The 24,526-nt window shown below is 41.1% G+C and overlaps 1 protein-coding gene across 1 annotated transcript in view; it reads left to right on the top strand.

Moving 5' to 3' along the window:
• The window catches only part of ntm (neurotrimin), a 297,117-nt gene that overhangs the window by 725 nt on the left and 271,866 nt on the right, over positions 1 to 24,526 (top strand). The gene's annotated exons all lie outside the window — the stretch shown is intronic.

Genomic DNA, 24,526 nt, shown 5'->3' with positions numbered 1-24,526 from the left:
TGACGCATCTTGTTAAATCTTGTTAAATGAGAGTTTACTTGTTAATCCACGACTGTAGACGTGTCCAGGTCACCAGTTTAAGTTAATCTCCTCCAACCCCTTTGGAGCAGAATCACAAGAGCGTTTTCTGCACTTAAGAATTAGGGGAACAAATGCAGCAGACGCGGCGTGTAAGTGCAGCATGTAAGCGGCATATGAAACATCTGCGAAACTTATGGCGGTCCGTGTTTTTAAAAGAAGTTATGAACAATGCATTTATATTTTATACATTATTTTTTCTCTATTTTGAGATGATTTTTATATTTCGATGTTAGCAATATCCCGTATGTATATGTAGGACCTACATATATACGAGTACATATACAGATATATAGTTCCTCAAACGTTAGTGTCTGTTACAATTTTAGAGAAAGGTTTTTTCCTCTAAACAGTCATGATTTCTATAATATAATCTGACAGGCGCTGTGCAATTTTAAGTTACTCGTAGCAGAACGGTGATAAATATGGTTTGGGCTATTTAATTAATTATCTTGAAGAAAATACATACTTACATAGTAAGGGTAGGAACATCTAATAAAAACAGATTAAAGAGCAACATCCCCCAACCCCTAGATCTCACGGCTGAGTTGTAATCGCCGCTGCTTGAGGACGAGCAAGGCGAGATGTGTGCGCGCGTGGATGTTTGCGCCTGCATGCCTTCTACGTGATAAATGTGTAGGTGCTTTAGATATTCAGGACCCCTAGTGTATCTACCTATCTAGATTCAACTAAACACTTTGTTGAGAATGGCGCTGGGAATCATCATCATCATCATCACCATTATTATTGTTGTTATTAGAAATACATAAACTGCGTACTAGGGCCATTTCGATCACGGTGCAGAAGCACTCTGTTGATAAAGTGAGCCCCTCTCGATGGGCTCTCCGGGAGCCCATGGAGTTGTTCCAGGGACGCGTTGCCAGGATGCGGTACAAGTCCCAATGGCGTCCGGGCGGTGATCCCCGGGTCCCGTCTTTTGTGTGAGGTCCCTCTTTCCGGCGGATTGGTGAGAATCGTTTGGCCGCTTAAATCGAAATTCGGAGCAGCCGCCGCCGCCGCGGGGTGCAGTGAGAGCAGGAGAAAGTGGCTGGGAGGCTGCGGCAGGGTTGCGCGGAGCGCCCCAGGTGGCCGGTAGGCGGCACCCTTTTGCCCCCAAAACTTCACAGTCACAGAGGCGTCCCAAGGGAGGGTAAGAATGGGAGACAGGGAGGGGACGCACCGGTAGCTTCAGAAGATCCTTCATCCGCCAGTCTTACTCTTTGCCTATGCATGCTTTCTGTTTTGACATATTCCAAATATACCTACACAGCATTGTGTTGTGGTGTCACTCTTGAAGAGCGTTGCACCATGAGTCACTATACCCGCTTTACCGCAGTGTAGCCTATTGCTGCTCTTTTTTTTTGGAAGGGGGGGTTGAGTGTTGGGGTGGGTAGTGGGAAGATCTATACTGGCAAGTTGTGTGCAGTTTTCTCTCTTTGGATACTGGAATGAATTGATTCCATTTACTTTCGGCAACATTTTTCTGGTTTTTAGTGCCGGTGTAAGCGGTATACAGTGAAATGAGGTTCAACAGACTCTCAGTTTGTCATTAAAGACATAAAATCCATCCTCTTACGTGACAGGAATTCTGAATGGTTAAATTTATCCCTTTGCATTAGAGTTGTAGTGAATGACAGCTGTGTGCCATTCATTATGACGGGCAAACGTTTGTCTTAGTCTTACTCTGTAGTTATCACAAGTTGTCTGGCTGCCCCTGTTTTAGGCCAGCGCCTGCCTCATTGGACGGTCAGAGTGGCCTCATTTTTCCGGTGATGCTTCCCAGTGCTTCCCAGCACGGAACGTTATTAAGGAAATTAGGCACATTAGGCACACATGACATCCGTGAGTAATTGACATCAGTTTCAGACCAGATGTGAAATTGCCACTTTGCCCGTTTTCATCAGAGGGACAGAGAGGTTACCCATTTCCTTAAGGAGGGAATTCTAAATTAGAGGTTGGCATTTTCGCGATGGCACATTAACGACAGAAACAGCAGAGCCGGGGATGGCACGCCTCTTTCGATGTGTGATCCACAGAGTTCATAAGTTGTTCCTCCCAGGTTGTATGTTGACAAGGTGGTGCTTGGACGCCAGCTGTGTCGCCCACGGGTTGCCAGTGATGCAGCTTTTCAATATCCCAGAATCCAGTTCTAAACAGATTTACTGCAAGGGTTTAGCTAAAAAGCGTCAAGCTCCCCCTGGGTTTGTTTACAAATCGCCCGCGGACCGGAACGGTGTCATACCAGCTTGGGAATTCATGCAAATATTTATTCTAAATGAAAAATCTGGTTGAGCCAATGTTTTTTTTCTTTCTTCAGTCAGATGTCTAATTTTCTTCTGGCCTGACACCCTCTCTTTTGGCTACTATAATTTAATTGGCACAACCATTTTACTCCCATATGGTTTGTACATCTTAAGAGGCTGCTTTAAATGAAATGCTGTTTTCATGTGGCTAAATAAATGCAATCTTTGTTACTTATGATACGGTGAGATATGCGACAAATGAAGAATCGGCCTCAGCAAATCCGTATCTCCAAGGTAGGCAAGTAACACGAAGGAGAACATCAGAGTGTTGGTGGATTTGTTGGAAGCAGTTGCTCGCTCTCTCTCTCTCTCTCTCTCTCTCTCTCTCTCTCTCTCTCACACACGCACACACACGCACACACACACACACACACACGTGTAGGGTAAACATACCCTTATGGGGACCGCTCATTCATTTCAATGGGAAAAATGCTAACGCTAACTATGACAACCTTAACCCCCACCCTGCCCTAATCATAACCATAAGTAACCAAACAAAATACAATCATTTTTGCATTTTTAGTTTTTTCATAGCAGTCACCGATTTTTATAAAATTGAGTTTTCCCTTATGGGGACCAGGAAACCGGTCCCTATAAGGGGAAAAAAAACGGATATTTATCACGTTATGGGGACATTGTGTCCCCATAAGGATCGGTAAACCCGCTCGCACACACACACACACACACACTGATACACACACACATTCTCTATTTCCTTGATGCACTCAAAGACTACAGACTAACTGCAGTTTCTACTCACTGGAGTTTAGCCTTGACCATCAAGGAAAACGTGGATGTGAGTTCTGAATTCTAATTATGTGACATAGTCATGACAGAATAGGATTATTGTCTCTTGTATGTTTATGTTCCTTGAATTTAAGATATATTTTGACTTGTTTGCATGGTTGATCTTGCTTTTTGAGAGTACACCGAAAGTTTTGTGTTGGTGTTGGGTTTGAAAAGTCTCCGGACTTTTTAATAAAAGCCGACCAGAATTAGCCTGGTGCTGCAAACAAAGCTGAAAAAGTTTCAGTTAACAAAGAAGTCCTGTTTTGTATAGCATCAGAAATTCCCAGACGAAATGTCACCTTTGGCCCCCCTGCCCTATTTTACATATAATTTTACATATTCAAGGGCCCTTTGTGAAATGCTGGGCCCCCTGAATTTGCCAGGGTATACATGGTGCTGGGTGATATGTCGAAATTTTATCTTATATTTGACACATTTTTGCATACGAAATGGCTTGATAATGTCAGTCAGTTTCCTTTATTTATTGTAAATGTAGACAGTTTGTTTTGCCATAAAATGGCAGGATGAACAGATCGGGCAGTGCCAGAAGATGTAGCATGGTGTAAACATGCTTCAGCATACTGTGTATCGTCAGACATGCGAGGTACAAATCAGGCAGGTGGTACGGATTGGGTAGTGACAGACACCCCCACAAAGCCCCGCCCACTATCTGTCAGGGCCAGATAGTTAAACGCAAAGAAAAATACAACACAAAGGGAAAGAAGTATTGCAAAGTGCAACATAAAGAAACCATAAAGAAAAAAAGTGCCAAAAAAGTGAAACGTAAAGAAGAAAAACAATAACAAAAATGATATATATTCAAAAAACTTGGCAATGGAAAAAATCTCTCAGTGCAGTGTATCAGTTTTGTTTGCAATATATACATGCTTTTGTTTACGCTGCACACATTTGTTTGCATTACTGTGTGGCCACAATTTGACTCCATACATTTCACTTTAGAAGTACCTGGTTGTTAAATACTTGAAATACTTTTTTTCACATATTATTCGATTTCCAATTTTTTTTTATTGGTTCATGTGAAACGGTTCAGCAGAGTAACACAACAGTACTGAAAAAATGTTGTAATGTCATTTTGAATATCTAATTGTTAAATACTTAAAATATTTGTTTACATTTCAGGCACTTGGATATTTAGTCAATTTGTAATTTTTCTAAGGGCAGGAGCCCTTAGAAAAAAATGTGTGTATATTTTTTCTTTTAAATGTTTACATCTTATCTGATATTGTTATGTTCAGCAGAGACAAACTTTTTATGTTTTCCAGTTGGAGAAAATTTGATGTGAATAAATAAAACCATAATTCATTCTGACGTTCTGTCTTTGACTGAATGTAGTAATATTAATATATATGGAATATCGATACAGTGACCCAAAACATGAAGATGCTGTTTTACAGCGTATCGCCCAGCCTTAGGTATTCATGCCCTTCTGACGCTGCCCCTGTGTAGAATTCGATGTAGTTCTGTTTTATTTCAATATTTTTAAGGCTAATGATGGTAAGCATATACAAGTCTGCTTGTGGTTCATTTAATAGAATTCAGCCTGTTTGTGTGCTGGACTGGTGACTCAGAGGCTAGGGATCTGTGCCAGCAATTGGAAGGTTGCTAGTTTGAATCCCCAGAATTCCTGGAGTGATCCTGTTCTGTTGGGCCCTTAAATAAGGCCCTTAACCTGAAATTGCTGAAAGCCCTCCAGCTTTCAGGGAAAATTTGAGGGTAGATGGCAGGACTGGTACTCCATCCACTGGAAAAAAAACCTCCCACTGGTCCATTTGGACTAGTGTGGTGCTGAGGTATCAGCCAGCACATGGCTGCAGTCAGGTTCTCATGGCTGAGGTGGATTGTCGTGTGGTTGGTGTGGCATTTCTCTGTATCAGCACGTGCTCCTTACTTCTGTAGGCAACTCGCTTTTAATCTCACACATTGGAAACTATTTTCTTCTGTTTCCTACAGAACATTCATGAATAAATTATTGAATAAATTATTTCCTTTCTATAAAAAGTTCTTTCTGGGCCTAAAAACTGGTGCTTAATAGACATAGACATCAAAGTGAGACGAGATGCTAATTTTGGATTAAAGGATATAGAATAAGGGTCTGTTCCTACTGTAGCCTTTAGAAGGAACTGGAAGTCATACTGGAAAACACATCGTGACATACCCCTGACCAGGGTTAGTAATTTGAAGATGGATGGATGAATGATAACACATAAAGGTGACTGTATTGGTAATCAATCTAGTAAACGTAGTACTATAGTCTAGTAAATGCTGCAGTATCAAAAATTTAGTTATAAACTACTCCAGCGAGTAAGCCATGAAATGAAATGATCCATTATTTGCCAGTTGTACAAGTACAGGTACTGTGGAATGCTGAATTTGTCATATCCCACCTTGATGCTGTCTGTGACACACACACACACACACACACACACGCGCGCGCACACACACACACACACACACAGGTGAGACCGAATTGGGGTCTGAGCGCAGGGTTAGCATACATGGACCACTTGGGGGTTAAGGGCCTTGCTCAAGGGCCCAACGGAGACCTCAGTAAGTCAGCACTGGGTTTTGAACTGACGACCTTCAGATGCCTGTCCTACCCCACTGAGCCACACACTGCCCTCCAATCAACACTCCAACGGCAAGAATGAAACAAATAGTAAATTTGCTGTAAATATACTGTTTGTAGTTCCTTGACAGCTTCTGTTATTGTTTATATAGCAACACAAAGTACAGCTGATTTAATATATTTAAAAATAGCAAAACTCATACCAGGCAACATCTGCCACTGTCTGGTAGGACACCAGCAGTCCCAATAATCTGATACTATCTACAGGACTTGATGCTCATCTAGTCTGAAGAGCAATTCGAATAGTAATAATAATCATTTCTGCTTTTGTGACCCTGACTCAGATAAGTGGTGGGTAGACGGATAGATGGGTGTAATAGTTTGTCACATAGTAACCTTACATTTGTGCAATACGAATTGGAGATTTCATTTTTACACACATGTTCTGTCTTAACAATTTGAAAATTCATTGATTTTTTTAAATTTTCTTTTCTTTTGTGGTTAAACCTGTTCACAGCAGTTTTAAAAATTATATTTTAAAGTAGCTATTCGCATACAGGAAGGGTCTGCCTATTCACATTTCTGTCTTCATATTTTTCAGTTCACTGTGTTCAATCTTGTCCCCTCTCTCAAATCTAAAGTTATTGTGTTCTTCTGGAAGGCTGCTGTGTCATTTCCTGTTACCATGTTCCAGCTACCATTTCCCTCAGAAATGCTGCCCCTTAACCTGGGTAATGGTGTAATTATTGGAAAAATGTGTTTTTGTTGAGCAATAATGCTGACTCTCCTTGACACACAGAAGCAATGACTCTCTGGCCCTTTTAACAAACACCTAAACTAATGACTCACTGAGACCATTCAAGTTTCCTTATATCCAGGGAGCGTTTGAAAGCTCCATTGTGGCTGTTCCTTGCACCCTTTGAAATCACATCACACATTGTAATCAAATACCTTTTAAAGGGTTATAGCAGTGGCACCCAAGGCTGGTACTTGGGTCACATGCCTCGCTGATTTTCAGTAAAAGATAAAATTGAACCTTTGTAATTGTAAACATTGCATTTGTAAGTTCTAAGTGCTTTTAGATGTTGGAATATTCATCTTCCAACTGCTTGTCTGGCATTGGTTGTGGGGAGATTTCTTTAAAATTAAATAATTGTGGGCAGCACTGCAGCCTCAGTTTATACTCCTGGCGTTGTGTGTGGAGTTTGGATGTTCTCCAGATGTTTGCAAAGGTTTCCTTTCGTAGTCCAAAAGCAGGTTATGTCACAGTCTAGGGTCAGGCAGAACAAAAAGTGGAGTGAGACCCCAACCTTGTTCGTTATAATTATGTTATTAGTAGGGGAAAACTTCAGGAGCCCAACTAAATGCCTCTAACTAGAAGAAATGTGCCCCTTTTCCTAAACCAAACAAGAGGTGAAAATAAAAATGCAGAAACTTACCAAATTCCCTAACTAACCAAAACAGTATGAAAAATAAAACAATATGATGTTGCATTCCCTGCTTCTCCAGCTACACAAAATGGACACAATATTTATAAATAACTGCAGACTGTTTACAAAGGGGAACCAAAAGCAGAAAAATCCCGAAATGGCTAAAGCAAAATCAAGTGTCAAATAGTGATGAGGGTCAAGCAAAATGTTAAAAGTGTTTAATTATAACAAGAAGCACAACAAATTCAGAATAATTGCCTCCTCTTGACTGTCTGGACAGGTCTTATAAAGGAAATGATACGAACCAGCCTATCAGAATGGAGAGGTGTGTGATGTAACAGTGGGCGGGATCAGGAGCATAGACACACCCAGAAGAGACCCACCCGTCTGGGCTCGCAACAACATGGTTAGGTGATATTTATGTCCCTGAACTTCCCTTTGTGTTTTGTGTGTGTCCTGCAGTAGTTTGGCATCTTGTCCAAGGTTGTCTCATGCTCTGTACTTCCTGGGATAGGTTTCAGAATCATTGCAGCTCTGCACTGGATAACGCAGTGTAATAAAATGGATGGATTATGTAATTGTTTCATATATTATATTATTTTTTCTTCTGAGAAACATTTAGCATTTTAAGGCGTATTAAAGGTGTTCCAGTTCTGTCACATATATGGAAGTGTGCCATTGGAATAAAAATATGTCCAAAATAAAATAAAAATCCCTTAGTCATACCTGACAAAAGTACTAAAACTAGTTTAACACACATGGGGCAAAAAACTTTTGAAATCAAATAAAATATCACCCCTTTCCCCCACAAACGTGCTTAGGTGATTTCCATTATTAACTTTCTAAAGTGATTAAAGAATGAATTTATTACTTGCATGCTGGCAATGTAACTGAAGGTCGTTTGACTAAATTAGTGCATAATTAACGTCTGTAACTATGTTTTTGGCTTAAACTTTTCTAATGAGTAATTTCCAAACAGTGATGAGGTCTAATTTAATAAATGCAGACCAATTTAGCTTTCATTTAAAATTTTTGAGGCACCTCATAATTTTTCGTTGACAGTTTTTTTTTTTTTTTCCTGTTATGTGGCATTTTCCGTGGCTTCTGGAACTTTACTGAGCGTGGAGCAGCTGCCTGTTTGGGGCTCCTCTGTGCTGTGGCATCCCCGTAGCTGGGAGGGGGGCGGAGGGGCGGAGGGGTGGGCTCAGCTGGATTTATAGATTATTTTAACAAGGATCACCGAAGCATGAAAAATTGAATCCAGAAACCTTACAGTAGACAAGCAGACCATTAAGAAAGCAAAGCTTTCTGCCTTTGTTCCCACCGGCTCCTTCCCATGCCATAGTTGAGTTAATCAAATGAAAAATACACAATACACAATGACAGCATTTATGGTTCATGCATCTACCAATAGCTTATCCAGTACAGGGCTTTGCCAGCCTGGGCCTAGTCCAGGGCACACACACATGCATAAAATCACTCACTATGGGCAATTCAGAGAATTTCACATGGGGTGGAATTTAAGAATTTTTGCTACTATTTAAGTAAAAAATGTAGTGTTTTGTTGTAGTAGCCTGCTGGCTAGTGTGCAGATATTTTCTACCCTCCTTTTGTCTAAATGACTGGCCTCAGGTGAGTAGGCCGGCTTTGTGCATGTCAGTCACCCACATGTCTTTGGGCTGTAGGGGTAATCCAGCCAACATTAGCATAGCATGCGAGTTCCACACACGAGGAGCACGGGTGTGATTTCGACCCCCCCGCTCTCACGGTGTGAGCCAATGGTGCTAGGCCCCCGAGCCACAATACTTGATAGCTCATCAGTCTTTAAAAACTCCCCCAGGAGTATTAAATATATCTGTTTTTTGTGCATGGTGTGAGTTCTGCTGTAAAAACCTTGTAGTTTTAAGATGCAAAACCAGACAGACTTTTTTTTTTTCTTCCAGAGAGTATTTTGACGCTTGAATGTTATTATTATTTATTATCTCTCTTTTGTAACAGCCGTCTTCCTGCATTATGTAGATAATGACAATGTTCGCTGTAAATCGGCCTCATTTTCTCCATTAAGCAGCCTCACAGCTGCAGGGTTGAGTGTGTTGGGTTTAAATGTTTGCACCTGGCTTCCTCCCAGAGTACAAAGGCCTTATGAGGACTGGTATCTCTAGATCTGCTCGCTTGTGCCCTGTGATGGACTGTGTGCTGTCCAGGGTCTCTACTGTGCTAGGAAAGGCTCCAGGCTCTCTGTGACCCTGCACTGTTTGGGATCTTATGGAAAATGAATAGGTGGATGACGACTAGATATTCATGCATCATGTCATGCACTCAATAACAGTGGTGGCTAATGTTTTATAATGATTTGCTGTTGTGGTTCCTGTCTCCTAATAAAAGGGCTTATTGAAGATTTTTATGTAATGGGGGCAATTTAGGAGTTGTTGAATTATGGAAGTTATTTTTGCTGGTTGTTACCTTGAATGAGGAAGGTAAAGAAACAGCAGGTACTGTTGTGAAAACAGAGTTTTGTTTTTGATGAAAAAGACTGTCCCCTAGATACAGAGACACCAGACAAACATCATTGCCCTTGTTAGATCTGCATTCCTTTTGTAACGTTTTCAGAATTAATGCAGACGCGCCTGATACTGCAGCATGATGATATAGTGCATGCTTAAGTTGGCCTTAAACAGAACCTTAGGATGCCAGTCCTGTGTGTCATTTAAAATGGCAGGGAACACAGTTACCCTATATTCCTCATTTTGGTTACAAAATATGTGCAGTTAATCTTTTTTGCATTGTTTGCAAGAAAAGCATAATTATGACAACTCTTTCTCCTTTGAGATACCTAACCTGGGTCCTATCAGTCTGTCTGAGGGTTAGACGATTGAGGCTCAATTTTGAATAAATTTACAGATATAGTAACCTGTTTACTGAATATGGAGGAGTCTGTTTGTGGTCCGAACTTTTGCTGTTGATTTTTACTGTTGAATGAGTAACTTATTTTAGTGTGATTGACTCATATTGCTTACTTGCTTACTCATTGCAATCAGACAGACAGTGAGTACGATGTCACAGAGACCATCCAGTATTAAGTGTGGTAAAAGCTTGACGCTGATTGTAACTCATGATCTCAAGAGATTTCCAAGTCTCGCATAAGTGTTGAAAAACTTCCCAATCAGGGAAACAAAGGAGCCTCGGATGGGTTTTCGAGGAATTAATAGAGTCATGATTGAAGCGTACACCTGTGTGCACAACTCGGTGAGAATCTTGCCTTAAGGAGTTTGCAGGGTTACATTAGCATATTTACCCACATGGAAGTACGGGGGGGGGGGGGTGCAAGTAGAACAGTGTTTAAAGAAACGAGACCTTTGATCAGAAGTGATGCTGACTGAACATGCTGGAGAAGACCTTCCACTGAAGCTTAGAAAAAGATGTATGGTTTATGAGGAAGGAGCAGGATGTGACAGGAATTAGCGGGTGGCTCCGGTGCGCCCCCCCCCCCTTGCTCATTGGGGGCATTTCAATATGTCACTTTTCAGTGAACCTGCTGGGTTGTTTTGCTTACAGCGGCCTTGCCGGGATCTATATAAAGCAACCCCAATGACCAGTTTGACCAGTTTGTTGACATGAGACAGTGGTGTTGGGCTCTTTTTTTTTGTCGCCGTCATCACCAGGTGACAAGTGTGGACGACAGTGAGTGTGACGACGGAATAATTGCAAACCACGAATGCATTTGAATGTGTGTACAATAGTCAATGGCAGATGCTGCCCATGGTCTACACTGAGCTGCTATTGCTACACTAAAGTGCAGTGTGGCACTGAATGCCAGCAGTCACATCGTGTTTTTCCAAGTTCTGTCTAGAGTTGAGCTTCCTAGCTACACTGCTTGGTGTTGTTTTTTATTTACTTGTCTGTAGAGGAAGCTTTTCTGGTGGGCAATTTAAATGCAACACGTTCTCCAAGAGTGCAGTAATAAGCCTTTTTCTGGGATCACTTATATCCTTATTTTAATTACTAATTTTGACTGCTACAGTACATGGTGTGTACCAGCTGAAATGTCCGTACTGCATTTGATACAATGGTGGAGCTCATAATTAACAGCCTTGCTCATCAACACCTGTCCAAGGAAGGATTTTTGTAGGGGATTTGAACCCATGACACCTCTGGTATAGAGCAGTAAAGCCATCTGCTGAGCCACAGGTTTTTGTACCGCATTTCCTAAAATGATGGAGCTCATAATTAACAACATTGCATATTGACACCTGTCTAAATGAGGTTTGTGTAGGGGATTTGAACCCATGACACCTCTGGTACAGAGCAGTAAAGCCACCTGCTGAGCCACAGGCTTTTGTACCACATTTCCTAAAATGATGGCGCTCATAATTAACAACATTGCATATTGACACCTGTCTAAGTGAGGTTTTTGTGGGGGATTTGACCCATGATACCTCCAGTATAAAGCAGTAACACCATCAAAAGGTTCATCCTGTACATAGAACGATGATGATAACGGCATTGCTATCCAACATCTGCCAAAAGTGAAGATTTTCGGGGGGGGGGGGGATTTAAACTCATGACATCTCTGATATAAAGCAGTAACACAATCCACTGAGCCAGAGGTCTCTATACTGCATTTTATACAATGATAGAGCTCATAATTAACAGCACCTGCTGTTTAGCTTTCCTGCACCTGTCCAAACGAAGACTGTTGTTTTGAAATCCCCTCTCTGCTCCGGGCTGCCTGTCAGTGCATTTATTCCATCCATCTATCCGTTTTCCATATCTGCCTATCAAATGCGGGGTCACACTGGGCCCAGGGCTTCTTCCAGGAATCACAGGGCGTGAGGCAAGGGACACTCTGTGTTGCTTTGCCAGGTCAGTGCACAGTGAGTCCAGACAAAACATGTAAGTCGATGTGTGTGGAGTTTCCTCGTTCTCTCCCTGTCACACTGATTTCCCGCACGTACTCTGGCTTCCTTCCGCAGGCCAGATATGTGCTGTTAGGCTAATCGGCATCTCTAAATCGCTCGTAGTGTGTGAGCATGTGTGGGTGTGTGCCCTACAATGGTCTTGCACCCCTGATTTGTACCCTGTGCTTAATAGGGTAGGCTTCAAGTCTCCAGCCCTCCCCAACTCCCACAAACCCGTCCAGGATAAGTGGTTGGAAGATGGATAGATGGGTTATAAAATAGACTAATTTAATAAATTCAGTTATTCCCCCAATAAACAACTAATTGATGTTTGGCCGTGCATAACAGTAGGAGTGTCAGCGGTTAGCAGTCACACAGAGCAGCGAAACGTTGTGCGAATCCTCTTATCTTCCTCTCTCTGTGTGAAGTCCAGGCAGAAATCAAGTCCCACTAGTGGGGGAAATCATGTAAGGCTGGGATCGCTTTATACAATGGACTCACTAATGATGTTACTGCAGCTATGCTTTTCGGAAGCCTGAAAGCGCAGAGTTTTTGAATTCGAATACACATGGGGTGTCACTGCGGACAGCCGTGCTGGATTGAAGCGAGTCTGATTATGAAATGCAAAATAAATAAATGAAGTTCCTGTTTTGTTAACTGGCCAGTTTCTTGCAATTCTAATTGAATTAAAATAGATTAAAGGCCATTATGTTTTCCAAACTATTGGAAGTTCTTTGTAGTGTTATTTTTTTTTCAGTTTCATGATTGTATCTCCCAGATAAGAAAAATGAAACGTTTCATTTGCATGCATATGAGTTCAGGAATTCTTTAGTTTTGACATTTCCCGTCTTGCTCTCCCTTGAGACATACTAACACTGGAAAGCAAACTACAACTGAGACATGACTGCTGAGTATGGGGTTTGAACCAGCAACCTTCTGCTTATAGGCCTAATCGTCTAAGCCATACACTGGAATTACAGGTCCTAAGAGAAATCATACAATCACAGAAATGGTTATACAAAAGCATTTGTTGTCTTTAACAAATCCTGCTCCAGTCACTGGGCAAGGGGCTGTAATATATGCCATTAACATTTTTTAGAAGTATCTGCTTAGCTCCGGAATTATAGCCATTAGCGGTTCATCAAGTGGTTCATTCTTTAACGTCAATGTGACTTTCGGGTGGGAACTGCCTTCTTGCGTTTGTCCATTGAGTCATACATGCATACCCTGGTATTTATACAGCTGATCCGATTGGTCATTGCTTTCAGCGTTCAAAAGTATGTGGCCTCCTGATTGGTCCGTTTCTGGTCTAAGGATTCTAATGAATATGCGGGCACTGCTCAGCTGGCAGAGTATTAAAATTCAGAAAAACACAACTAGGTTTTTCTTTCTTTTATTGAATTTCAAACGGCACAAAACATGTTATATAATTACCCAAATGAACAGGAGAGGGAAAAAATGAACTATTAGGCACAGTTATGGCATTTACTATTCATAACTCCACTTCATTTAATTCACTTAATTAAAATGGATTAAAACAAGGCAGTTAGTAAGTAATATCTCATTTAAATATGGTCAGCGCTGACAATAATAATCTTTTCATTAGCAAGTGTCTCTGAAAAAAGACACATGAACATTGATCACTCTGTAAACCATTGTTTCATTTCCATTTTCTTTACTTTTAGCTAAATATAGTTGAGAATATTATTATAGTTTTATGTATAGAATATACTGAAATTCTACATGGTGTCTGTCTGTCTGTCTCCCATAACCCATACTGTGGTATGTCCTGAACAGGATACCAGTGTCATTACCAATTCACTTTTAAGTACTACATACAGCTCTGGAAAAAATTAAGAGACCACAGCACAATTTTTTGTTTCACTAATGTATGGGTTTGTGTCTGTGAATAATGTGTGTGTGTGTGTGTGTGTGTGTATGTATGAGCGGGAATACCTTACCTTATGGGGACACAATGTCCCCAAAACGTGATGAATACCCGTATTTTTTCCTGGTCCCTATAAGGGAAAACTCAATTTAATAAAAATCTGTTACTGCAATGAAAAAACTAAAACTCTTATGCTTACTTATGGTTATGGTTAGGGCTGGATAGGGGTTAAGGTTGTCATAGTTAGCGTTAGCATTTTCCCCATAGATATGAATGAGTGGTCCCCGGTTTACCCGGTGTGTGTGTGTGTGTGTATGTATGTGTGTGTGTGTGTGTGTGTATATATATATACACTCACCTAAAGGATTATTAGGAACACCTGTTCAATTTCTCATTAATGCAATTATCTAATCAACCAATCACATGGCAGTTGCTTCAATGCATTTAGGGGTGTGGTCCTGGTCAAGACAATCTGCTGAACTCCAAACTGAATGTCAGAATGGGAAAGAAAGGTGATTTAAGCAATTTTGAGCGTGACATGGTTGTTGGTGCCAGACCGGCCGGTCTGAGTATTTCACAATCTGCTCAGTTACTGGGATTTTCACGCACAACCATTTCTAGGGTTTACAAAGAATGGTGTGCAAAGGGAAAAACATCCAGTATGCGGCAGTCCTGTGGGTGAAAATGCCTTGTTGATGCTAGAGGTCAGAGGAGAATGGGCCGACTGATTCAAGCTGATAGAAGAGCAACTTTGACTGAAATAACCACTTGTTACAACCGAGGTATGCAGCAAAGCATTTGTGAAGCCACAACACGCACAACCTTGAGGCGGATGGGCTACAACAGCAGAAGACCCCACCGGGTACCACTCATCTCCACTACAAATAGGAAAAAGAGGCTACAATTTGCACAAGCTCACCAAAATTGGACAGTTGAAGACTGGAAAAATGTTGCCTGGTCTGATGAGTCTCGATTTCTGTTGAGACATTCAAATGGTAGAGTCAGAATTTGGCATAAACAGAATGAGAACATGGATCCATCATGCCTTGTTACCACTGTGCAGGCTGGTGGTGGTGGTGTAATGGTGTGGGGGATGTTTTCTTGGCACACTTTAGGCCCCTTAGTGCCAATTGGGCATCGTTTAAATGCCACGGCCTACCTGAGCATTGTTTCTGACCATGTCCATCCCTTTATGACCACCCTGTACCCATCCTCTGATGGCTACTTCCAGCAGGATAATGCACCATGTCACAAAGCTCGAATCATTTCAAATTGGTTTCTTGAACATGACAATGAGTTCACTGTACTACAATGGCCCCCACAGTCACCAGATCTCAACCCAATAGAGCATCTTTGGGATGTGGTGGAACGGGAGCTTCGTGCCCTGGATGTGCATCCCACAAATCTCCATCAACTGCAAGATGCTATCCTATCAATATGGGGCAACATTTCTAAAGAATGCTTTCAGCACCTTGTTGAATCAATGCCATGTAGAATTAAGGCAGTTCTGAAGGCGAAAGGGGGTCAAACACCGTATTAGTATGGTGTTCCTAATAATCCTTTAGGTGAGTGTGTGTATGTATATATATATATATATATATATATATATATATATATATATATATATATATATATATATATATATATATATATATATATATAAATTGTAGACTGCAGCCTAGTTCTTCCTTGCTTCTCATGAATGAAGGGCCTCTTTCTTGCTTTATGGGACTTCAGTCCTGTTTCTAGAAGCCGGATGCAAACTGTCCTAGCCGTGCAAGTCACACCACTTAATGTCTCCCATTAGTTTTGCTTTGGCCCTTTACCTGGCTGGTTTCTAGTCGTTCCCAGTATCTCCTGCTTCACCTTATTCTTGTGAACTGCTGTCTTAGTAGCAGCCTGCCTCGCAGTGTAGCCTTCTGCCTGCAGAATCAGGATTAAACCAGGATTTAACAATGCAGATTTTTTAAATATAGATTGGTCTCTTAATTTTTTCCAGAGCTGTGTATTTAAATGAATGCAAAATGCAGAATGTTGCAGCTGCATGGTCCAGTGAGCAGCTTGGGATGTTGTCCTGCTCTGTAGCTACCTGTGGGGGGGGCTCACCTACTCGCTGCCCTCCTTCTGAGTCTCCAGTGGGGGGGTTTCAGCACTAACCCATCAGGTCCACAAACCATTAAAATACTGACGTCACATGTAAAAAAAAAAAAAAAAAAAAAAAAACACTTACCTAAAGACACTCATTTTTATAGACAGAATGCCCAGTTTGGCCAAAGGAGTTATTTTAGTTTCAGGGACATCATGACCAAGCTGAGGAAACTCGACGTTTATGACTACTTTGTCCCACTCCTGCCATAATAATACATCTCCAGTATAACTTTGCGGACACTGATTCTCCCTAATCCGTGCTGAGGCAGATGTACTGTGCTATGAGTGCCCTACATTAGAAAGCAGCCTCTCCCGAGGCAATGAGGTGCCCCTCAAATGCCACAGCAGAAAATGCCACTTGGCATAGCTTGCTAGTCATTTGCAATGGTGCGTAACGGGAATTTGAATGTTGAATGGATCAGACATACATTGCTTCAGTTCCCCTTCAGGCTACAGTGTTATTTACAGCTTTGAGAGGCTATGTGTGCGGTTCGGAATTGTTCCTTACCTCCATGATTAACACTTCACAATGTAAACGGAACCGAGGTCTGCGAGAAACGGAACGGTCTGAATATAATTACGCCTCTAAGGCTTATCCTCCACTGTTTACATCTCCATCCCTCCTTCACTTCTTGCTAAAAAAAGCATTGCTCTTCATTTACTGCATGAAGCTGAAGTAATAGGTAATCATTATTACCAAATGTGTAACATGAATGACTCATTTTAGCTCTCCAATAAAAGCATTTTTCACTCTGCTTAAATCTTTGATTATCCGTCACTATGATGGCAAAAAAAAGATTTTTCTATGATCTGCACTAAAGTGGACCACAAAATTGACAGAGAAGAGAACACGTTTAGTTGAAATCTGTGCAGGGAAAGACCCTGGTTGGGCATTGCATTGTTGGCTATTTTGGCTGTAAGTAGTACAGCTTTCTGTATGGGCAGTGATTCCAAAAGCATTTTGAAGCTGACTGAATTTAGCTGTGCAGCAAATGCCCTTATCGCTGATTGCCCTATGTTCTGTCATCTAAACTAAACCGTCCAGAGCACTTTATGTTGCAATAAATATCTGTGCTGGAAAAGGAGAGATGAATCCAGAATGGGTGGGCTTCATGGGGGCGATTAGTGCCCAGATGGTGCGCTTCACTGGAAGCACATGGTTAGGGCTTTAATCTCGATGTGTGTGATTACCGTGTGATTGCTGGTCAGCTGTCAGATGTTGGACGGAGGGCTTCGACGTTTCAATTAGTGCCGTCGCTCGTCTCTGTAATCCCCACCCGGACCGTGGTTAATGGGAGTGTCCCGCCAGGTCAGCTTGGCTCAGGTCCCGCCTTTACCAGAGCCCCCACTTTTGAGATGTTCAAGAAGATTTTATCAGTCATATAAGCTGATGTTTCACGCAGATTTAGATAACTGTGGTGACGTCTTAATGCCTGCTATATTTAAAAGAATGTGTGTACGCTTGGTCTTATTCACAAATTAGTTCTCTGAAGCGTAACTGCCTGATTTTATTGGTCGTTGTATCCATAAGCCCACCGTTATGCACACTGCACATCAGATACCTGTTACATCCATCCATCTGTTTCCCATAACTTCTTATCCAATATATGGTTGCAGTGAACCTGGAGTCAATCGCGTGTGGATTGAGGCAGGGCTGCAGCCTGGATTGGATGCGAGTCCATCACAGAGCATCCACTACGGACAATTTAGAAGAAGCATTTCCACTAAGCTGCACGTATTTGGGTTGTGGGGCAAAGCCACATGCAGGGGAGGGTTTGTTGATTCTGGATGCCCTCTCAGAAAAGTCACTTTGGAGTCAAATGCTCCATCCTCATCAGGTGTGGCAAAGAAACTGGCCAGCATAGGCATGTTTTTTTTTTTCCTTCTTTTACTTGCTGTCTCTGATTTTCTTTCTTTTTGTGGTGCCACTGAGATATCATCGCTTTATAGTTGTGTATAATGTCAATGTAGCGAGTACAGTCAGAGGATCTTAGGTAGCTAGCCAATTAGCCGAGTCTCCCAACTAAGGAATACATTTTAATATTTTGCGTAGTGACTGCTTGTGGCCAACAGGGGGCCACGTAAGCCTCGGGGGTCCCGCGCAATTGCACCGTTGAATCCACCCACCCCATTCACATTGCAGTGAAGTGGAGCTCAAAATCTCGCACATTAGAAGAAGACATTCTCCATCGACGACCGTCTCCATGTCAGCCATTGTTCCATTTTTTTGTTTTTGCATTTCTGACGCACACTGTTTCCCCAGTAAGCATAAACTAATGGGAGATCTGCTAAATAATTCCACGACAAAGCAGTGATTTCCCCCAGAGTGTCGCAGAAAGCATGGAAAGCACAAAATTGCCTTGTCGTCACATGGGAGATGAGACGGCTCACGCGAGATGCTATACAGAAACACGTGCTCTTATTGTTAGCGGCTGATATTTTCCGTCTTGCTGTCATTAATCTGCGTGTCATAAGATTAGCTGTCTTGGCTTCAACTAAGCAGATTATCGAGGGGAGACGTAGGAAGCCTTAAATGTAGATTTTGGTCCCTGTCGTCCGTGTTAGTGTCGGTTTTCCATAGACCTGTTATATCTATAAGTGGAACTTATTTAATTGAAATTTGTAGATCAATGGAGTCATGAATCTTCATTTTCAAACATTGTCAAATTGGTCTTCAAATGAGAGGATTCATAAGCTTGCTGAGAGACTGTTTTCCAGTCTCAAACAATTATATGTGTGCTTGCCTTAGAGAGTCAATTAAATAGCTAGGATGTTGGCTTTTTTTCTTTTAACTTTAGACTGATTTTTCTTATCTGTAACCCCGTCACTTGGACGTAAGTACCACTGTTCTTTGTTTTTAATGGTGCCTGACAGATAATTTAAAGGGATTTCAGTCTGTGCCTGTCCTGTTTCCCTTCCCTTATAAAACTGTCTGCAGTTGGGTTTTGTTTGAGTGTTCAAACGGGTTCAGCATATCAATGTTCTCTGAAAGGTTTTATCCAGAAATATCGAGGTGATTCCAGTATCCTAACTGGGAGACTTTTGCCTGCCGGTGATGCCACTATGATTATCATCTTGGGCATGCAAGATTGGAGTTTTATTGTCACTGCAGGCTATCGCTAGCAGGGTCATTATGATATCTAATTGCACGCTGCATATTCATCTGTGTATTACGGTCTTCTCTATCATATTTCATATCATGGATACAGGAATTATGCTCTTACTTCCAGGGTTATGAAATGTCAGTGTCAGTCCACCTTTCTATGGTTAGCAAACCAAAGTGGCAGCTGGTTTCCAAAAAACCTTTTTTGAACCCATTTAGTCTCAGGTTGTTTAAAATAAAAAATATTCATATTTTCAATGCACGTATTATGGGAAACTGCTAAAACGGCGGAAAGTTTAATGAGCTAAGTTGGCAGGCGTAGAGAAATGAGCCACAGCTATGTCTGCTGTTTCTGTCCAATTGGACGACGTTTCCCAGCATGCAGCAGGGATGATTGAAGACTGACTGTACTTGATATTCATGCTTTCGTACAGGAATGCAGCAATATTGGCAATTACCACCTGTCCATCTTCTCCCCCTGCTCATTTTCTGCTTCTTTTCCCAGTTTTGTCCATGGACTGACGTTAAATTAAATCAGGGTAGCTTTATTAAAAAGTTGAAAAGGTAAGCTAATGTTTTGCCTGTCATTTACCTCACTTTTTGTTTGGGCGAATGAGTCTCTTTGTTTAATCAATTAAATTAATGTGTTTTGCATAATCAGTAAACTTTATTGGGTAACGCTTTACGTTAACTGCACCTTCATAATGCCTTTGAAATGCATTTGTAGAAAATTCAATGCACCTTAATAAAGCATTCAGTATGCATTCATAGGACATTCATAAGCAGCATGTAAATATACCTTAACATCCTAACATACCTAACATTCTAACAGCTTTCATATACATTAATAACAAACATTATATGATAATAGCAAACATTATTTATATTATCATATAATGCTTAATATTTTAATAATTAAAGTATGTTATGATGTTATGGTATACTTGCATGTTGCTGATGAATGTTCTATGAAAAGATAATGAATGCATTATGAAGGCGCAGTTAATGTAAAGCATTACTCATTATTGAATACAATGTGAGCATTTTACATGATATAATATTTAATGTTAGAAAAGGAAACCGGGGTAGAAATGGAAATGGAAGACATGAAGTACATATGTGTGTTAGTGTACAGCATTCCTGAGTCATTGGGCGTGATTATTTGCTCTTGGTGGACATGTTCATGATACTGAAAGAGCCTTCCCTGAAATAGGGGACGAAACTCAAAAACACGAAGGGATCCATGAGTATTTCTATCAGACAGAATCTGCTTTTTCTGATTAACAGGTGAATTCTTTACTTTGCTACTGATTTGTTTGTGCTGTAATAGGCTATTCGCTATTGTTATATTCACGTTTAATAATTACTGGGACATTGTAAAGGTTGTGTTCTTGCCTGAGTGGAAACTCCATTGGTTTCTCTTGGGTTGGGGGTTTGAATCCTGTCTCCGCTTTCTGTTCTCCTCGCATCATGATGATTTTTCTCGGGGTTTTCTGTTTCCTCTCAGTTTACAGACACATTGTTAGGCTAGTTAGCTAACTGGCTAGTATGTTCTGCTCTGGCTTGGCATCCTGTACGGGGTGCTGACTGGCCTTATGCCCTCTGCTGCCTGGGACACAATCCGCAGCACTGCATGACCCTGACCAAGCCAAGTGGCTTGAAGATGGATGTATGTACATTACGGAAAGTGTTACTTGAAACTTGGAAATTTATTACTTCCATCCATCTTCCAGCCTCTTATACTGGTCAGGGTCATGGGGCAATTTATTTCTTTATTACTTAAAATTTGGAACTGTAAATTTTGATACGGGACAACATGGATACATCTCTATGGCTTGTGTATTGTCTGGAGATGCTTGTGTGAACAGTATTGATATTATGAATAAAATGATTTGCATGCCACATAATTTCTTGTTGCATATATTTTTTTTGGTTAAATGCAGTATATCAGCAGCATACTGTTTAAGTTTTTGTCAATGTTTTGGTTATTCAGAATCAAAAGTTCCTTTTCTCTTGCTCATATTTGAGTTACATGAATATTATTCATAATTATGCAACTTAACTTTTCAATAAATCAACTAACAAAATCTGAAGATGTCCACACAGATTCCCAAGAAGTGTATTTCATTCAGTATGTGCATTTAGCTTGAATAACATCACATATCATCGGCTTAACGCTAAGCTATAAATACGGAAAATCACCGGGCGTCATGGCATTGTCACCAGCACTCATTAACAGTTGCAGATGGTGTCTGTATGGGTTGACGCAGTTTTCCCTGTAGGCTAAGTAGTTTTTTCCATTGTGAATGTCGCATGCCTAGTGCCTATTTGATCTAAGTGATGCACACCAATGGTCACTTACTGAATAGATCAACGCACAGTATCTTTCCCTTGAACAGTTTATACCCAGTTAACTGATTAAATCTTTCAGTAGTTATCAGTGGTAAGTGTAAGATTTGAGCTTATGTTCTGGACAGTGTTCTTTTCATGGACATTATTAGACCATCGCTTGCTGTATGGGTTGAAGATTTCTCCTCAGCAGCTGTCAGTATGCTGAATTCTCATGGCTTTGCCAGCTGGATCTACATGGTTATTCCACACAAGTATTCAGTATTAGTGTTATGTATTTTATTCACCTCGATATCCCATTCAGTGAAAGTGTTCCCTCTGCGGTCAGCTGTCACTGTTGATTTGTAAGTTTTTTTTTTTTCAGAAATGCTCACCTGTCAAAGATTTACTTTGCTTTTCAGCGTTGATATAACAATGTTTTCTGAAAGCTGCAAGGTTTGCAAACTTTCACTCAATCATCCAGCAGTAGCAGTATAATTAGTATCATATACATACTCACTATTTAGCTATTGCACCTAATACGTAGAAATATGGAAAGTAGCTTAGCTCCCCCCAAGTGTCTCATATATAATCACTGCCATAAGCATGGTAGCTGTTCTGGTTTTGGTTGCTTGTCTATGTTGAGAAACGTGACTTATCCAACCCTGATTAATCCATATTCCTTTTAATAACATCACAAAATAACTGGGTGGTTTTATCAAGAACACTTGAATCTATTTTGCACATTTCATAAAACATTTAACATTGACCAACTGGATGCAAACATGCAGCAGGCCACATTCCTGCATGTTTAGACTGACCCTGATTAGTGATTTATGATTAGTGATTCATCCCGTGGGCTAACGTGATAGTGCTGCTTTGCATGTAGGTTTTCTGGTTTATTGAATGTACATTTATTACATGGTAAGCATAGCTTAGCTATCTGATGCTAAAGTACTGTACCGATGCCTCAAAAGCAGCGGAAAATGCTCTTCCAAACATCTTTTAGCCAGCCTGTGGCGACTTTGCATTTGTCTCGTCTCCAGGGCATCGCTGTGTTGTCCTACAAAACTGTGGGTGCAGCTTGTTTGTGACGTTCCTTGTTGAGAGACACCAGGTTTCTCTCAGTCGTGCCGCTATGAATATGCATGCAGCTTCCAGTGTCCCTGCGGGTTACTGGCAGGGGGGGGGGGGGCAAGCTTTAGATTTTCTTATGGTTTTGGTGACACATTGACCTTACAGTGGCACCGCAGTGCAGTTTTTGCCTTAATCCGGATGACAGATGACATCTGTCGTCCAAAAACAAAAAGGTTTTGCCCTTCATTATCCTCTATCGAGCGTCATGCTGGTGTGAGAAGCGCTTCAGCATGCAGAGCCCTGGCACTGGTCAGTCAGCACCTCGTGCAAAATGAAGAATGAAGGTTCCAGAAGCAGAGTGTAATGCCATTTAATTGCACTGACAATATGCTAAAGTAGCTGCCGTGTTGTAAGCTCTGTAAGATTTGATATGGCTGTTTTGTTTTAAAAGGAAAACAATTGCACTTGCGTGGGAGGGATGAAGCTTGGGGTGGAGGACATGGATGAGGAATAGACTTTGTTAGCATACATCCGTCGGCAGTTAATCTTGTTCCTCTCCCCTTCCCACTCCTTCCCCCGTCTCAGTCATTCTTTCACCTCTTGCTTTTTGTTTGAAAGAGTCCTGGAGGTAGGCTTTGATAATTGAACACCTTGTTTGTGCACATAAGGGTACAGGCCCCTGAATTAGAGAATACAATTCATAAAGGGCCCATTTGAGTAGAGCACTTGATTAGTTTTGAGGGGGAAAAAAAAGCAATGAAAACTTGATATGATTGATTTGCCCACTGAAATGCGACTAACGCGTTTGTGGGTGTAATTACTGGGATTGTTTATCATGCGAGAAGCCTGAGGTTAGCCTGCGGGGGACATGTGTCCAAGATAGAAGCACCTTCTGAGAGCAATTACAAAGTCCTTCAAATGCAGATGTAAGTCTCACTCGTTTTGCACACAGGTCAGTGCAGTAGGAGTGCAACAGCACTGTGCTCTTAGACCTGAACTTCATACTCATTTATCACAGAGAAAACATAATTCTTATTTTGCATAAGTAGGCTTACTTTGTACATTATTAAGATATCCATCTTTTGGAACTGTACTTCAGTTCGCCAAGCAGCAGTTACAAATTCATCGTGTTGTTTGGTGTATAGCGATCTCACAGTTTACCATAAGGAAGGAATGCTGTTATATAGCTATTGTAAATGTGTATGGACCTTGGGATACACGTCTGTCATAAAGCCTGTTCCCGGAATGCCATTTTGATCAAAATGTATGTTTGAGCACCATGATTGTCACTGCTTATTTATCCGTACTGGTTCATCGGCAATTTCATTATATTGTTTTTTCATCATATAGGAAGCATATGAAAACACGACCCGTTATAGGAACTCCCTCGGAAGATGGAGGTACCCGGCTGAGAGGTTAAAGCAGATATAAGCTGCGATGCTCTGGGAATTGCAACAGAAATGAGTCATTTATCTTCATTTGCATATTTTTCCGTTGCCTTTCAGATCTTTTCTCTTCTGAGATCTCCTCTGGCAGAAACTGAGCTTCTTCCAAGTCCTGTAGTAGTCTTCTGGCATAGCCATGAGATGCTGTAAATATAAGGCCATAGGGTGAAGAAAAATACGGGAATACCATGTTTTTTTATAGCTCTACTCATCCGGAGGCAGAATAATTTTGTGTTTTTAATCTCCTTGCTGGCAATCCAAATCGATAAGAGGTGACAAATTATACCATACCATTCTGTTGCATTTGGGTACATATGCTTTTTTTTGTTGAAAAATAACCCAGTATTGCAGAATATTTCATTCCCCGCCAGAACAGTGTCTGTTGTATGTCACCTCTGAGATTTGGCTCAGGTGACAGTCCCTGTCATTTGTATCTCCCACCCGTCTTTATT

The sequence above is a fragment of the Paramormyrops kingsleyae genome, chromosome 6 (genome assembly GCF_048594095.1).
Source record: "Paramormyrops kingsleyae isolate MSU_618 chromosome 6, PKINGS_0.4, whole genome shotgun sequence".
NCBI classification, from domain to species: domain Eukaryota; kingdom Metazoa; phylum Chordata; class Actinopteri; order Osteoglossiformes; family Mormyridae; genus Paramormyrops; species Paramormyrops kingsleyae.
Note: the sequence above shows the minus strand (reverse complement) of the source record. Positions and strands in the feature narration are given on the sequence as shown.